Here is a 16,570-nt window from a genome sequence, read left to right as displayed (position 1 = left end):
TGTACACCATGCCTCCCAGATGCTTGGCTATGCCCTTCACACATTCATCGTTCCCTGCTAACTTGGCAAAGGGGCACATTTTAAAGTGGTGATTCTCTTTTATTTAGCAGGGGGAGAGTAACTGGCCCTACCCATCCCCAGCACAGTACTTTCCAGTGACTCTTGCTGGTGTCTATCTTATGTTTCTTTTTAGATTGTGAGCCCTTTGGGGACAGAGATCCTACTTACCTATTTGTTATTTTTCTGTGTAAACCACCCTGAGCCATTTTTGGAAGGGCAGTATAGAAAGTGAATGAATGAATAAAATAAATAAATAAATAAATAAATAAATAAATAGACATATCCACGTTTTCATCAACAAAATGTTGCAGGGTGTGATATTCTCATCTACCTTTTCACACCCTCATGTTATTGATTTGGTCCTCTGAGAGAGAGAGAGAGAGAGAGAGAGAGAGAGAGAGAGAGACTGTGTGGAATCCTTCTAGGGAAGTTGGGCAGGGAACAATTAGAAGTTGGCAGAGATGTAATTAGGAACATAGGAAGCTGCTTTGTACCAAGTCAGACCATTGGTCCACCTAACTCAGTATTGTCAATGCTGACTGGCAGCAGCCCTTCAAGGTTTCAGGCAGGAGTGTCATGGCTCAGACTTCTGACTCAGAAGAGTCAGAGCAGGAACAGGAGGATTCGCCTTCTAGTGAGGGCTCAGAGGCACAGCAAGAGGAGTTGAAAGGGAGACCAGATTCTGGAGCTGAGGATTCGCAACAGCTGCCAGACATGATTTCTGATGGGGAGGAGCCTGGGATTTCACCTGTCTTGAGAAGACGGCTCAAGAGGGAGGCTCAGTGGAAGTCACGCAGGCGCAGGACATCACTAGAGTCAGTCACTAGAGTCAGCCGAAGTGCTGACTCAGAGAAGCCTGATTGGCTGCTGGTTCTTGAGCCATATATATTTGGTAGTCTCTCAATTGCTCAGGCTCTGTTTGCAACTTTCGCTGGTCCGCAGACAGTGTGCTATTTAATTCTAAAACTTTCTCCGAGTTCCAGTTTGCCTTGTTTATGCTTTCCTGCTTTGTTCTGTTAATTCCTTGCTTCTGTTGTCCTTTGCTATTTTCATTCCTTGCTCTGTGTTTTCTGTTCACTTATTACTCAGTTATTGTTAGAGGGGTGTACCTAGTTCAGTTCAGGGGACTTAATTCATTTACTGTTTTTTCTTTGTGAGCCTTTTATTTTTCACTTGTGCAGTTCTGCTGCCGCTTTCTGTTAACTCACTGGCGAGTGCTGAAGGGGGTTTTAAATCCTGTTGGGTTAGCCAAGCTAACAGATTTATGACAAGGAGCCTCTCCCAACCCTACCTGAAGATGCCAGGGAATGAACCTGGAACTTTATGCATGTAAGCATGTACATGCTCTTCCACTGAGATATGGCCCCATCCCTTAAGGAAAATATCTTACAGTGTTCACATGAGGTCACCCATCTAAATACAAACCAAGGTGGGCTCTGCTTAGCAAAGGGGACAATTCATGTTCTCTACCACAAGACCATCTCTTATCCTCCCTTGAGAATCCTGTTTTTTAGCCCAGTAGGTGGAGGGTGCTACTTTAGGTGTACTGGAGATTTGACTACATTCCAGTAGAAAAGCTGGAACAATTAGGCAACCATTTAGTTGAGTTTAGTGACCCTCATGGGTGCAAGAAGAAGATGAAGGTTCAAATGATAGGGACTCCAAAGGGCCCCAAGAATTGCATAAAGGGATTACAGAGAAGGAGCTTGTGATCCTATAGATCGCTCCCTCTCTCAGCTCTGGAGGGATTGGTTCTATTACATCACAATTGGCCCAGTGTGATTACTAAGAGGGGATTTGAACCTAGGTGCCCCAAGTCCAAATTCAGCTTCCTCTCCACTAGGCTGCATTTATATCTATGAGTTCCCTAAGTATATGTTATAGGATGTACATATACTTTTAAAAAATGCTCATAGACGTTAAAGTGGAGTTGTTCAACAGAAAACTCTCATCAGATGGTGTTGGGGGAAAAATTAATTACACTCCTTGAGTCAAGCCAGAATTCTTCTGGCCCTACCAGATTGAGGAAAGTATTTGCAGATTCTGTGTGTCATTCAACCTGCTTTTAATTGCCCAGGTTATTTCAGCAAGATGTCTTTGTATAAGTTGAAGCATAAGAACTTCACACTGCATATTGCTTTTCATGGGCTGTGTTGACAACCTGTATTGACAGGATCTATTGATAATTCAGGGATCTGGTCTGTTTAGATAGTGGATTATTTTGTACTCCCAACTTTCTGAAGCAAGAGGAAGTTCTAGGGCAGCCTTTTACAGAGTCATTTTCCGCATGAGGAGAGTGCTGTGTGTATATGTCTCTGTGTAAATATTTTTATTTACAAATGTACAACCAGAACAGAGGAAAAGAGGTGAGCACCAAAATGCGCAGAGGTAATCTTTCAAGCAATGGTCTTTACTATTTTTCAAGTGAGGGCCACTTTGGCAAACAAACCATCAATGTAAGAACCATTTCTGACTGAAATAACCAGGGGCAGATGGAGGCCAGCAGCGGCCTGGGTTCAGCCGCCACCATGGCCCCCCTAGCTCTGCCCCCTGCATCTGATGTCAGACACAGGCCCCCCTAGGTCGTGCCCTGTATCTGATGTCAGACACGGGGACGTGGTTCAGCTGCATGGCCCCATTTGGGACTAAGATCAGCCTGGGCTGTGTTGGCAGCACAGGTCGGAGCAACTCTCCCTGCCTTTTAAAGGCAGGGAGAGCCACTCTGGCTGCACTGGAAACACAGCGCAGGCCGATCTAACTCCTGAACAGGGCTGTGCAAACAGTTGGGGAGAGAAATCTGCCCGCGCTGCATTGGCAGCATGGCCAGGCCTGCCTTTAAAAGGCAGAGAGAGTCACTCCAGCTGCGCTGGCCAATGCAGTGCAGGCTGATTTTGCTCCCAAATGGAGCCGTGCGGCCCTGTTGGGAGTGAAATCACTGCCCCCCATGTCTGATGTCCAGACACAGGGTGTGTGTCTGGGGCCTCAAGGCACGGCCCGGTTTCTTTGAACCCATGTGACTACTTGAAGCTGACCTGCACAGTTTTTGCACTATTCTCATTGCTTGAAGGACTCCTTAAGAGTGACAAAGAGTTCTTCTCTTAAGAACTCTGTGGGAGAAGCCCTGAGAAGGGCCACACTTCCCAGCAGCGAAGGGCCACCCCTTCCAAGATGGTGTTGGGGCTCAAGAGGTCCCATTTCCTTTAAATGAGACCCCCTGGGGCAGACACTGGACAAAGAGCTGGTGGGCATGGCAACATCTGCATGGTGCCAGGCATACTGTGCAGAGTATTCTGCTTCAGCCCAGGGGTGTAGCTAGCCCGCCGGCAGCCCGTGTGCAGCTGCGGCGGACGCCCCAATAACCCTGCCCCCTGCATCTGACGTCAGCCCCCTTAGTGCCCCGATAGCCCCTGCGTGGCCCCTTCGGCAGTTAGAAGAAGGCTGGTGCTGCTTTTGCAGCACAGCCCAGGAGCGGCTCTTCCCGGTAGGGAAGAGCCACTCCTGGGCTGTGTTGTGAACACAGCACCAGTCTTAGCTCCTGAAGGGGCCGCACGGCCCTTTCAGGAGCTAGTTAGGCTGGCGCTGCAAATGCAGCACCAGCCTTAGTTTAGTTCCCAAAGGGGCCGCGTGGGCCCCGCTCGGGAGCTAAACTACCACCCCCACGTCTGACGTCAGACGCGGGGGGCATGTTGGGGCCGCTCTCGCGGTTCCTGATTGGTCACCAGCCTGGGTTCTTTGAACCCATTGGCCCAATGGTGGCTCCGCCCCTGCTTCAGCCAAAGCTTCACAAAGGCCCAATAAACAATTGCTCAGGGAGCCACACTGAGGATTGATGGGAGCTGCCGCTGGCTCCTGGACCTTACTGTGGAGAATGCTGCTTTAAAGCGTTAAAGCAATAGCAGGTCTGACCACTTCTTGAAGGTCTGACCACTTCTTGTTAGCCATTTCCAAACGCACAGGCTTTCTCTCTCTGTGTGTTGCTAGATTGCAAGCTGTCAAGTCTACCTCTCCTCCAGGCAAAGGAGGTGTGTCACAAGTTCCAGTTGCTTCAAGTAGTCACCAGCCATCAAAAGTCTGTTATCAGGAGCATACTGTCCACCATCAAATGCCTGGCTATAAAACAGACTTAGAGCAAGTAATATACATTTTAAATATCCAAAGAGCATGCTTCCAACAGGACCTTTATTACTAGAAACAGGTAACACAGTTTTTGAGCTTCACCATGATTCAGTTCTATTCTTTGGATACTTTCCTTACACATTTTTGAAGTCACCTATACAATAGGAACTGAACACATTATTTAGCTGCAGGCATGGACTCTGATACTCAAATAATTCTTCCAGAACATTCTTCCTATGTGGCTTGATCTAGTACAGTCCTTTGAGGTTCGGTTTGATCTACATAAAGCGGCAGTAGCAGCCCACACGAAGCCACAGTCTATTTCCCATCTTATAGCTGAATGATTCATAGTTGATCTGATTCTAATCATTGCTGCTCCATGCAGAGCCACTTATCTCAAGCTGCATATTTTAACTCATGCTGGCAAAGACGTCTCTGCTGCTTAATTGCCCCTTAGCGCTGCTACCATATTGGGTGACATCCCCCTGGAAGCCTCCAGAATTCTGAAATGATAATAGCATTAATAGTTGCATCAGTATTCATGTTCAACTGCACTTTAAGGTGGTGAAACACATTTCGTTTCTTCTTTGTTCCATATTTTGAAGGATTAGTGGCCGACATAATGAGGAAAATTACTCAAAGTAGTCCCATCAAAATTGAAGGAACAAGTTAGGCAATGCCTAACTTTCCCCTTTAATTTCAATGGGACTATTCTGGATAATTTTACTCATGTAGGCCACTGTTTTGTGTTCTTCTGCAGAACATAAGGACAGGTTGCTAGATCACACCATCAAGCTCAGACAGATACTTATTGGCAGCCATTCTTCTGGGATTCAGACAGGAGTCTTCCCCAGCCCCTCCTGGAGATGCCAAGGATTGAACCTGGAAGATCCTACTTATAAAACAGGTGCTTTACCTCCTACCTCAGCTGTGGCTAGCCAGATGCTGTATTTCCATGTGTGGACTGAAATGGGCAAAGCAAGAAATTTGAGCAAATCCTCCCTTCCCCCCAGACGATCACTCAACGGTGGTGGGATTTGTGGACCGTGCTCCAACATGATCCACATTTCTCCATGCAGCATGGCTCTCCAGAGGCCAGGATGCGCGTCCCAGCTTCTGGTATTCCACAATGCACTGCATGATGAGCACAGTGCATTGGGGGATACCCCTGTGAAATGGGTGTTCTAGGCACTCATCTCTGTGTTTCCTTGCTGCGTGCAGAAACATGATCCTGGCAGCTGGATTAAGGGAGTGCTTGCACCCTTAACCCTGGCTAAAAAGCCAGGCTTAAAAGTAGGCTTAGGCTGGCTGGAGCATCAGGACCTGCATGAATCCTCGCACTTCACATGTGCAGCCTAACCCAGGCTGCCCTAGCTTGGGTTAGGCTGTGCGTGAGAACAGCCTTTAAGTGCAGACTACAACAATTAATATACAGCAATGTGCTCTATGTAGGGCTGGCTATGTATGTCATTCGGAAACTTCAGTTAGTTCAGAATGTGGCAGCCAGATTGGTTTCTGGGGTATCCTGGAGGGACCACATTATGCCTGTTCTCAAACAGTTGTACTAGCTGCTAATATGTTTCTGGGCAAAGTACAAAGTGCTGGTTATTACCTTTAAAGCCCTGAATGGCCTAGGTCCAGGTTACCTGAAGGAACACTGTACTCTACAAGATCCCCACCGTTCACTGAGATCATCAGGAGGGGTCAGTCTTCGGGTGCCACTGGTTCATCTGTTGGCGACCTGGGATAGGGCCTTCTCTGTTGTCGCCCCTAGGTTGTGAAAAGTGCTCACTATGGATATAAGAGGATTGTCTTCGTTGGAGGCCTTCAGGAAAGCCAGAAAGACCCATCTTTTTAGCCCGGCTTTTAATTATATTTAGATTTAATGTTATCTTGTTTTAATTGTAATTGTAATTTGCTTTTAACTGGTATTTGTTTTTAATTGTTCTTCTTTTAATGTGAACCGCCCTGAGCCACTTTTGGAAGGGCGGTATATAAATAAAAGAAATATAATAAAATAAAATAAATAATTCGATGCTTGAAACAATATCTAAATTAAGTTAACTGTGTACAATAATTGCTGGATTGGGCAGTCCACATTTTCTTGAATGTGATGTAGTGGTTAGTATCTCAGACTAGAAGAGATTTTATACTTCCTTTATTGTATGAAGAATCAAACAGATTCTTCTCCTGATGACTGTGAGAGGTCAAGAATAAACTGAAAGAGGCTGATTGGGCACTCTGGTCTTAGTTATTAGATCTCTGACACACTGTGCTTTTCAGCCATGATTAAAAAGGGCCATTGATGTTGAGGAAAGAAGTGTGTTGCAGGAGAGATTTCTTCCCAAGAAATTCTCAAGAAGGTTTAAAAGTTTTTCTGTTGTATATATTCAAAATGGCAAAGAAACTTGAGATTGTAATCATTATGACTATTTATTATGTTTTCATCCCACCTTTCCTCCAAGGATCTTGGGTGGCATCCAAGGTTAGCTCCTCATTTTATTCTCACAACAACCCTGTGAGGTAAGAGATTGTCCTGAGTTGCTCAGTAAATTTTAGGGCTGAGTGTGGATTTGAACCTGGGTCTTTTCTCTTCTAGTCTGAGATGCTAACTACTACACCACACTAGTTCACTTTATTGTTATTAACACAGACCAATGGTGATCCTTTTTGGTAATTGTTGGGATTTGTGCCTCAGCATGTCAATAGGTGGTATATAAATCAAATGAATCAAAATAAATAAATAAGATTCATGTCTTGGGTATGCATTCCTAGTACACAGTTCAGAATAATTAATGATAACAATAGTTAATCTGTGCAGAAATATAGTTGCTCGTGAAACATAAAAACATATAACTTGAAGCACAGGGTATGTGTCATGCCCTCCTTAAATAGGGCCCTTGACCACAGTATGAAAAGGGGATGCATAGAATCCAGGCTTGAACCTTCTGCCTGTGTTTGACAAGCAGAAAATCTTTCTCACTACTAAGATTTTGGTGTCTATGACCAGCTTTAATAAACAGCCTCTTGTCTTTCCCCTCAGACTAGATCTCTATGGCATCCTTTTCCTGGGCTGCTAGCAGAATAAGGCAAAGGTCTGTGAAAGCTGTTACAATGCTAAATGAAGCCAGCCAGCAAATGAGGTGTCGAGAGATGGCCACCTCATGTGATGGAGTCGAAGAATTGGTGGCAGGGGTTGACCTGTGTGTGTGCCCAATTTTGCACCATTTTTGCACCATTAGCCACCTCTTTGCCTGCACCCCAGTGTTTCCCAACCCTTTTCATCCCAAGTCACACTTACAGGGGAAGGGGGATACTGCTCCCCCCCACAGCAGCACAACACGTATCTGCTTATTTAGGCAGGCTTTCTTTCTTCTCCAGCCCAGCAGCATGTGTTGCTGGGCACAAATATCACAGGACACACACACACACACACACACACACACCGCTACACCAGCACAACAATGAACAATTAGTGGTGTGCCATCTTGACTGTCTCTGGCTGCATTCGCACATAGCATGAAACCGGAGGTTGCTGGACCTGCGGTTAATTTTTCTAACCATGAATCACATTGCAGATGGTCATCCAAATGTGGTTTGGAAGGCTTCGGTTTTAGGGCTGGCTGACCCCTCCCTCTTTCCTGGTCCACTGAGGCCACATCCCAGCAAGCTCCATAGCACTTGCATCAGCAGACTGTGGGCAAGGCGGTCCTGGGGTCTGGGCCGCTATGACCGAAGATGTTCTTATGAGGGCTCACCCCAGGAAAACAGCCAGTGCAGACCAAACCACATTTCTGCCCCCCTGGAGGCTTGCTGCCAGCGGACTAGCACTCTCATGAGAGGGCCAGTCTACCGGGGAGAAACTTTGGCTCATCTAGACCTTCAATCTTCTCTCGGACTGCACACTCATGAGTTAAGCAGACCCAACAAAGGGGATTAAGCAGACCCAACTTTCCTTTCACTTGGGCAATGCTGATCCTGCTACCTGGTAGCCCAATGGGAAGGGGCTGGGCCCCGATTCCACAACATCGCTCTTCCAAAAAACAAACCTTCATTATTTGAGAATCCCTGCTTGGGGCTCCCTCTTTAACCCAATCCCGGGTATTGCCAGCCCACCATATGTTTCCACCCCAGCACTCTTTCTTTCTTATTTATTTATTTATTTATTTATTTGGGTTGCCCTGACTGTGTTGCTATCTCAAAGTGGTGTGCTTGTGAACATACATAAAATTATCTTCAGTTTTGGGGAGCAAAGCACTTACTGCCTGTCCTGTCATCCCGTCCCTTTTTTTCTCCTGCTTGCCAGGAGAGGAGGGCAAGAGACAGAGTGAAAAAAAGCAATGCCCCTGTGTGACTTTGCCTTTAGACAAGCTGACAAACCTGGGCTGGGACATCGTGGCATCTCTGTTGCCAGGCAACTGCTTTGTTGGATCAGAGACTAGGGGGTGGGACGAGTGCTCGGACAGGTGGCCAGCGACAAGTGCCGCAGGCATCGAGAGGTCATGATTCTGGGTGCGTCCACACTGCTGTCTCTATTATTGCAGTTCCAGAAAGCAAACGAAACCACAGTTATGGTGCCATCCACATTCAGACGTAACGCCCCCACTGGCAAATCTCAAGTTGGGCAGGCAAACCGAAGGTACAAATTGGAGTTTGGTGAGACCAACTGCAGGTTGTTTTTGCTGTGAAACCACGGTTGCACATGTTCAGATGTAACGGAGTTTCAACCTCTGCCCTGTTTAACTGAAGTTTTGCATAATGTGTGGATGTGGCCTCTGTGTCAGCTCCGAAAGCAGGGAATTTAAATTTCCTGCCCATCTAGAGGGTTAGTCAGTTCCATAAATGGGGAGTTTAAATGCTTCACTTTTGGAGTTGACTCAGAGTGAGTCAGTTCAGCATGCTAGCCAGTGCTGGCTGGAAAATGCTGCTCTATTCTATTGGCAACAGCGGTGGCAGTGCCACTGCTGCTGCTGCTGCTCCCCCTATGTATCCTACTCCCTGCCATTTCAGAAGCAGAGAGAGGGGAATGGGGTCATCATTGTACTCCTGTGCACTTCCTGCTGCTTCACTGCCTGCACTTTGCCTTTTGGAAAAGCACAGAATGAGGAGGAGCAGCGATGCCGGTGCTGCCACCTAAGGGGAGATGGGTGTGTGGGGGGTGGGGGTAGGGGTGGGGAGATTGCCTGGATAGGAAATCAGTGCATGTGTACCATGGGGGCAGGGGGAGGATCAGGTGTGTGTGTATGGGGAGGAAGATTGTCTGGAAGCAGGGGCATAGTAAGGTTGGAGTGGGCCCAGAGACAAGAATTAAAAACGGATCCCTGGCACTGAAGCTCAGCTTATGAAGTAAAGAAATCTTAAAAGAGGCTGAATAGTAGTATTAAAATTTATTTTATATATGACCCATATGCCATAATAGAACATCATTCTAAATTATTTTTTTAAAGGGGTTGTAAATTGTGGACGATGCAAGTCATTTAATGGTCCTAGAGCAAGACATGCTGTTCTGGTAGCTTCAGGTGTTAACACTCCCATCAGTTTTGGAGGATGAATACAACTGAAGGAAGCCTGGGCGGGTGCGTGGCTGGGGGAGTCAGTCATGTGACTTGCCTCTGGGCCCCCCCCCCCCAGGCAGTGGGCCCCCAGACAACTGTCTCCCTTTGCCCTATTATAGTTACGCCCCTGTCTGGAAGGGAGATCAGCACTCTCTGCTCTCTTGGGGGGTGGGAGTCAGCACCATGCCATGCTGTCCCAGGCATGTGTGAGCAGTTTGGCTAGGCCTGACAGAGATGATGCAAGGGAGACTGCTAAGGTTTAAAAAACAAAGTGATGAATAGGGCTGATCATTGTTTATGATCTATGGATATGCAATTTACCATCCTTTTGTATTTGCTTATATTTTTCCAAATTGTAGTACAATGGATTTCTTTCCTCTCTTAGCAGTCGAGTAGGATACGAATAATAGCATATTTGGAGTAAGGTGATGGCCAATTATGTGCGGGAACAAAAACATGTGTTGTGCTTTCAGTTTATTTCTTCCTTCTTTCTCTCTGTTCAAGGACTTTGCCGTCTGAATGGAGGAAGATTGTGAGGGCTGATGGCTCCTACTGATTAAGCCCTGGCAGTGTTCTTAATAAATATGTTTTATCTTCCTTTCACACAGTTCTGAAACAATAAAAATCAACCCCATAACAACATTTATTTATTTCCTGGACAAGAAGCTTCACTAAACTAAATATGCCCCCCCCCCCAAATACAGGTCTTTCCTGGCAACTAGCTTAGAGAACAGACAGAAAAGGGAGGTGGATACAAGGGGGCAGGGGATACATGTGAGTCAATGCAGTTACTTTCTGCATTTAGGTTTCATGAGGGCTGGAAAAGAGAGGATGGGGTCACAGGCTACACTGAAGAGTTAGTTTATAAGGAAAGATCTGAAAGAAAACAAACATGCAGTTGTTGAGGGAGGGAGTTGACAGGTAGCAAGAGAGAATTGATAATAGGAACTTCTGTGCAGGGAAAGCATTTCTCCATCTCACTTTTTCCTGCCATCAGGAACAAGGAGGGAGTGGTGGAGAATATTGCTCCCCTAGGTGAAGAAGAAGGCCCAGCTCCAAAAAGGCAGGACAACCTCTGGCTACTTTGGCAGCCAATTGTGATGCATGAGGTCCTGCCCTGACACTTGTCAGAAGTGGGTTGCCACCAAAGGGTGGGCAACATCAAAGGAGATCACTTCTTGGGCTTCCCGGTGCACTGCTGGAAGGCTGCGTTGGATGTCAGCAACAGATTCTACCTTTATGGACTTTAGCTGATATTTTATTTTGTTCAGTTTATATATTTATATATTTGTTTATTTATTTAACATATTTATATACCGCCCAAAACTCTGGGTGGTGTACAACAAAAAATACAAATTAAACAAACTTTAAAATAATTACAACATTAAAATCATTTAAAACCCAGCATTAAAAACTATTAAAACTATAAATCTAATTAAAAGCCTGGGTGAACAAATGCCTTTTTAAAAGTTGCCAGAAATGGGGGAGCTCTTATTTCAAGAGGGAGCACATTCCAAAGCCCAGAGGCAGCAATGGAGGAGGCCTGTCACTGAGTAGCCACCACACTAGCTGGTGGCAACCATAGATGAATCTCTCCAGATGATCTCAATGAGAGATGGGATTCATGGCGAAGACGTTCTCTTAAATACCCAGGGCCTAAGCTGTTTAGGGCTTTATAGGTTATAACCAGCACCTTGTATTTTGCCTGGAAGCTTATCAGCAGCCAGGGTAGCTCTTTCAACAGAGGAGTAATGTGGTCTCTCTGAGATGACCCAGAGACCAACCTGGCCGTCTTATTCTGTACCAGTTTCTGTACCAACTGCAGTTTCCGGACTACATACAAAGGCAGCCGCACATAGAGCACATTGCTGTAGTCCAGTCTGAGGTTACCAGCATATGTACTATTGTTCTGAGGTTATAACCTGCTTTTCATATTTAATAACAAAGTAGCTTACAATCAATTAGAAAACAAGTACTTATCAATAATTTTTTAAAAAAGACAGGGATCACAATAAAAGTATATTACAATAAAAAACCACAGTAGCACATTAAAGCAGAAGACTAGATTTCCAAGGGAAAAGTCCTCTGAAAATGGAAGGTCTTGACCATCCTTTGGAAGAGAGGAAGCCATCATAATTTCCTTGGGCAGGGAGTTCCACAAGATGAGCCTGCCACAGAGACGGCCATGTTTTTTTGGTACCTGCCATCCAAATTTGTTAGAGGTCGGATATATTTTGTAAGAGCTTGTAATCATATTTGGGTTGTTGCCTCAATAGGGATTTGTTCAATGGATGCTTTATCCAAGCTATTGCAAGCCACCAGAGTGTAGCCCTGTGGAAAGGTGGCATAAATTGATTGATTTATCTATAAGAAGATTTCATGGAACTGGGAATGGTAAAGTGAAGCTCACAGCCAGATATATCATGAGATAAAGACAGAATAAAATAATGGAGTAAACTGTTGAAGGGAAGCTAGGATAGGATTATGAGGAGGAGGGGCATCATAGCATCTGCTATGATGAGTTGTGAATAATTTTAGCTGTGGGATTCTGGGCTACTTCTTAGCTCACAGCATCAGCTTCTTATATATATTTATGATTGTATCCCCCCCAAATTCTAAAAAATCTAATCAAGTCGCCATGTGTTTTTTGAGACACTCACATTAGTATCATTAGTATTTATTATTTATACACTTCCATAAATGTATACAGGGCAAAATCCAGATGGAATTAAGCACTCCTATGTCCCTTTGACGTCAGTTTTAGAGTTATGCATGTGATTAAATCTATCTCATTGAAACTAGTGAGGTTTAAAAGTGCTTAATGTGTTGCTGGACCATACCCATGGGATTCTATGGAGTAACATAAGGAGCCTCATGAGGCTGCTGCATTTTACATTCACTTTAAGAGTGCTGCTCTGACATTTTGGGATGATTATTTATCCTGCTTAAGTTGATTCCTTCTGTCATAGAGTGAAAGTCTGGAGAAAATGCTATCAGTAACAATTTGGGAATCACTTTACTTTCCCTATATTCAATTTATTTTTCTTTCCCTTGCTATTTGGGTATTTGGCCAATTTGCTTTTATTTAATTATCTATCCATTTTATTTCTTTAGCTCACCTTTCTGCCCACCATGTATTCTCTGTTGAACCCTGACTACTGAATTCAGACTTCCTGCAGTTGTTGGTAACTTTATTGGCTTTATTAACAGGGTTCTTTACATCTCTGTGGAAGGACTCTTATCACATGCCTGCAGTGGGGGTTTTCTGTGAGCAAGGGAAGAGAGTGGGGGGGAGGCTAGGGGCTGGTTTGTACTTAAGGGGATAGTGTGCAGTTAATTCACCATGCCTGAGTGCAGCACACACAACTGGTCTCTTGAGGTGGTTCACAAATGTAAGAAACTATTAGCATGATTCAGCCACGAGTTGGAATGTTTAGGTTCTATTAGTTTAATTGGGAGAAAGTATGTACTGTATATAATTCTCATCCTAAAAATACTTATCTTCCACTGGATCATGGCCAATAAAATGACAATAATTTTTTAAAAATATATAATCATAACAGCTATTACAACCAAAACTAAGCACTTCTGTGCCTCATTGATTATAATGGCAGAGTTGAATCTCTCCCACTGAAATAAATGAGGACTGTGCTCACAATCAGCAGCAGAGTAAAAATACCCCCCCACAGGCCCCAGCTTTTAAAGGCCTGGGGAAACAAGAAAGGGTTGGAAGCTCTTCTGAAGACTCCACACAACTAATCTTGTGGACTTCCTTGGAAAGGGAGTTCCATAGGAAGAAAGTCTTGTGCCTGTGTAATAATAAAAAGATCATATTATATAGAACTCTTTCCAGTGTCCAAAGCACTTTTCATGCACTTTCCCCCCCAGTCTTTACAACAACGCTGTAAGGTAAATCAGTATCATTATTGTTGAAAGGCAGAGGCTTGTCTAAAGCCACATGGTTAGTTCATGGCCTAGGTAAGATCTGAACAGGAGTATGTGTGTTTGCAGCCGAGTCCTGTAGCCATTATGTGACATAAGTGCTTGTGACCAGTTTAAATAATGTCATGATCAGCTTAGGTAATGAGATGGAAAGAAAATTAATCGACTCAAATTAACATGATTTGATAACATTAACCAGAACAGTTTTCCCCCTTTCAAGCTATCTTGAGCACCAAAGCTTTCAAGATAGCTTTCAAGCTATCTTGAGTCCAAAGCTCTGTGGGTTTCCTATGTGCATATGGAGTTGAGTAGGTGCAGGAGCTTTTCTTCTTTGTCAAGGGATGATCTGCATAATCAGTGAGAGATCCACACTGCATGCATGGAAATGTTCTCTAAATCATCGGAGGAAAATTGAGCAGCCCCCCACGCACGTCGGAGCCCATATTTGTGCAAAGGGGCTTGCATATTAGTGCTGCTGGGTAGATTGTAGAAATTCAGTTAAAAACAACAACACTTCATTTGGAGTAAGAGCTTCACAAATATAACTACAAACCATTTTAACTATTTAAGTTACATAGAAGAAGCTGGTTCAAGTGACTGTTTTTGTTGCCCCATTACTTGCTTGGTCTGTAACTGTTTGTATTTATGATGATAAAGATTCCACGAATCCACAGAGCAAAAATAACTTTTAAAAAGAGATCAAGAGCAGTTAATAGAAATACTATTAACCACTCTTGATCTCTTTTTAAAAGCTATTTTTTTTAAAAAAAGTTTGTTCATGAACAAACCATCACAGCCAAGTATAATTTTTCGGAGAAGTGTCTCTGTTCAGGACTTTGAATGAAAAGCAGCTTGTCATTTAGACTAAAAGATAAATTTGATGGCGCCTGGTCCATCTCCCTATGCAGACACATTTTGACACAGTGTATTTGAGTGCTAATAATGACATTAGAAGATGTTGGAAAGAGATCTAATTCAGCATGCAGAAGTGACTTTGCTGTCATCTCCTATTTTCTGCACAATTGACAGCAGATACTTGGGGCTGAATTTTTATTTCAGGTCAAATTTCCAACGCATGTGACTGTCTGTTAGAAACAGATAAGACCAAATCCAATACCAAAGCACTTGTTGGAAGTGTCAACAGTGCTGAGAATTTGAAAAGGATGCTTCAGTTTTCTGTTTAGGACATAACATGACAACATATGTTTTTAAGAGGCAGAAAATCCAGTCCAACATGCCCCTGACAATTTCTCAAAGTTTTCTGACTAGGAAGACTTCAGAAGAGGATCCTTTGAGGTGGGGGTGGGGAGTTGAAAGGCAGCAGAGTGGAGATTAGAGGACTTCTTGAAAGATAGTCGTATTAGCCTGTTTCAGCAAAAACAACAAAGAGTCTTGTGGCATCCTGAAAACTAACAAGATATATTGTGGTATAAACTTTCATGGACTAAAGCCCACTTCATCAGTTTATCCTTAGCTGGCAGATATATAGACACATGGATATCGAGAAAAAACTTGTGAGCCATGGGACCAAAGACTATGAAATGCAAGAGGTACAGCAAACTGAATATTGCTAGTGATAGGGCTGGGGGAACCCAGCTTGGCAAAAGCTTGTAGAGTAACTGGTTTTCATGCACAGCCAGAAATATGGCAAATGTGATAGGAAAAAAAAATGGTGTTCCATTGCAGGACAAAGCTACTTGCACTGATCCTTCACTTTCTGCAGGCCAGAGCTGGAGAAAAAGGTCTGTTTTGCTTATTTGTATTTACTTATTTAGTTCTTGATTCTCTTGTACCCTGCCTTCGCACAATGTGGCATAAAACATTTAGAAATAGCCACGAAACTAGTTTGATGCATCACAGCAAGAAATTAATTAGATTCAGATAATCACTTAAAACAGCCCTTAATATTGCTCTCCTTACCGATTCAAAAAGGTGGATCTCTGGTGGTTGCCTATATACCCAGCATGGAGTGATTGTAGTCATATATCAGAACTGTACCATTGGGCCTGAGATGAAGTGAAATGTACCACATTTTCACAAGCCCACATTTCCATTTGGCTGTGGGATATGAATAGTTGGATTTGAGCCAGTTCCAATAGACCTGGTGTGTGAAACTGTTGGCAGTCCCATTATTACCATATGGGATCTACTTGAATAGGCAAGTATACTCCTAGGCCTGGGTCCCAGGCACTGTGGGGGAAGGCACACAAGTTTGAGGTTTACTCCATTGCACCATCATGCATGTGACCCTTTGTCTCCTCATGTGGCTGGATGTTATGGATGCTTTAGGGCACTGTGAGGAACATGGAGGAGTCAACACATAACAGTACAGTACCATGAGAAGATCAATGGTCATTTGTATGCAGCCTTCTCACACAAACTACCAATCAGTGTGGACCAATACAAAGAACTGTGTGGCTTGTGGAAGTTTGGGTGAGCTGAAAGAGAGCAACAAAGACTCAGGAATTCTCCCTGTGGATGGGAGTTAAGTTTTCATAGTTAAGCATATGGTAGGAAATCCAAGTGTGTTCATTTATTCATAAACTTTTCTGAGTTTGCTTACAAATGCTTGTTCAATAATAGCAAAATCATATTTATATCTAGCATTTAATATATGCTAGGCTGAAGAGGTATACTTGCCTAAAGCAAGTCTCTCTCCGCCCCCCCCCCTTACCTAAAAAATGCACAGTGTACATGATATATAATCTCAGGCCATCTAATTTACTATCTGGGCACTGTAATTTTTTTTTTTTAAAATGACCAGACAGTGACGTGCTGACATTTTGCAAATTTCCATTTGGTGTGTGCTGTTATCACAGCTCTCCTGTGTAATAGCTTTGCTTAAAGGACACTTGATGGCTTTTAATATATAGCAGCTTGATAGTAATAGTGTTAAT

The 16,570-nt window shown here is 43.9% G+C and overlaps 1 long non-coding RNA gene across 2 annotated transcripts in view; it reads left to right on the top strand.

Moving 5' to 3' along the window:
- Positions 1–10,333, top strand: part of LOC128323881 (uncharacterized) — a 40,440-nt gene extending 30,107 nt beyond the window's left edge. Inside the window, exons 1-3 of one of the 2 annotated variants that reach the window (XR_008306511.1) lie at positions 1,747–2,426; positions 4,937–5,083; positions 10,236–10,333. This is a non-coding gene — a long non-coding RNA (uncharacterized LOC128323881). Of the gene's footprint in view, positions 1–1,746; positions 2,427–4,936; positions 5,084–10,235 lie in introns of those variants that run through there. The other variant, XR_008306512.1, reaches the window with a different exon arrangement.
- The last annotated feature ends 6,237 nt before the right edge of the window (positions 10,334–16,570 follow it).

The sequence above is a fragment of the Hemicordylus capensis genome, chromosome 4 (genome assembly GCF_027244095.1).
Source record: "Hemicordylus capensis ecotype Gifberg chromosome 4, rHemCap1.1.pri, whole genome shotgun sequence".
In the NCBI taxonomy this organism is placed as follows: Eukaryota; Metazoa; Chordata; class Lepidosauria; order Squamata; family Cordylidae; genus Hemicordylus; species Hemicordylus capensis.
This window is presented reverse-complemented; position numbering and strand designations above follow the sequence as displayed.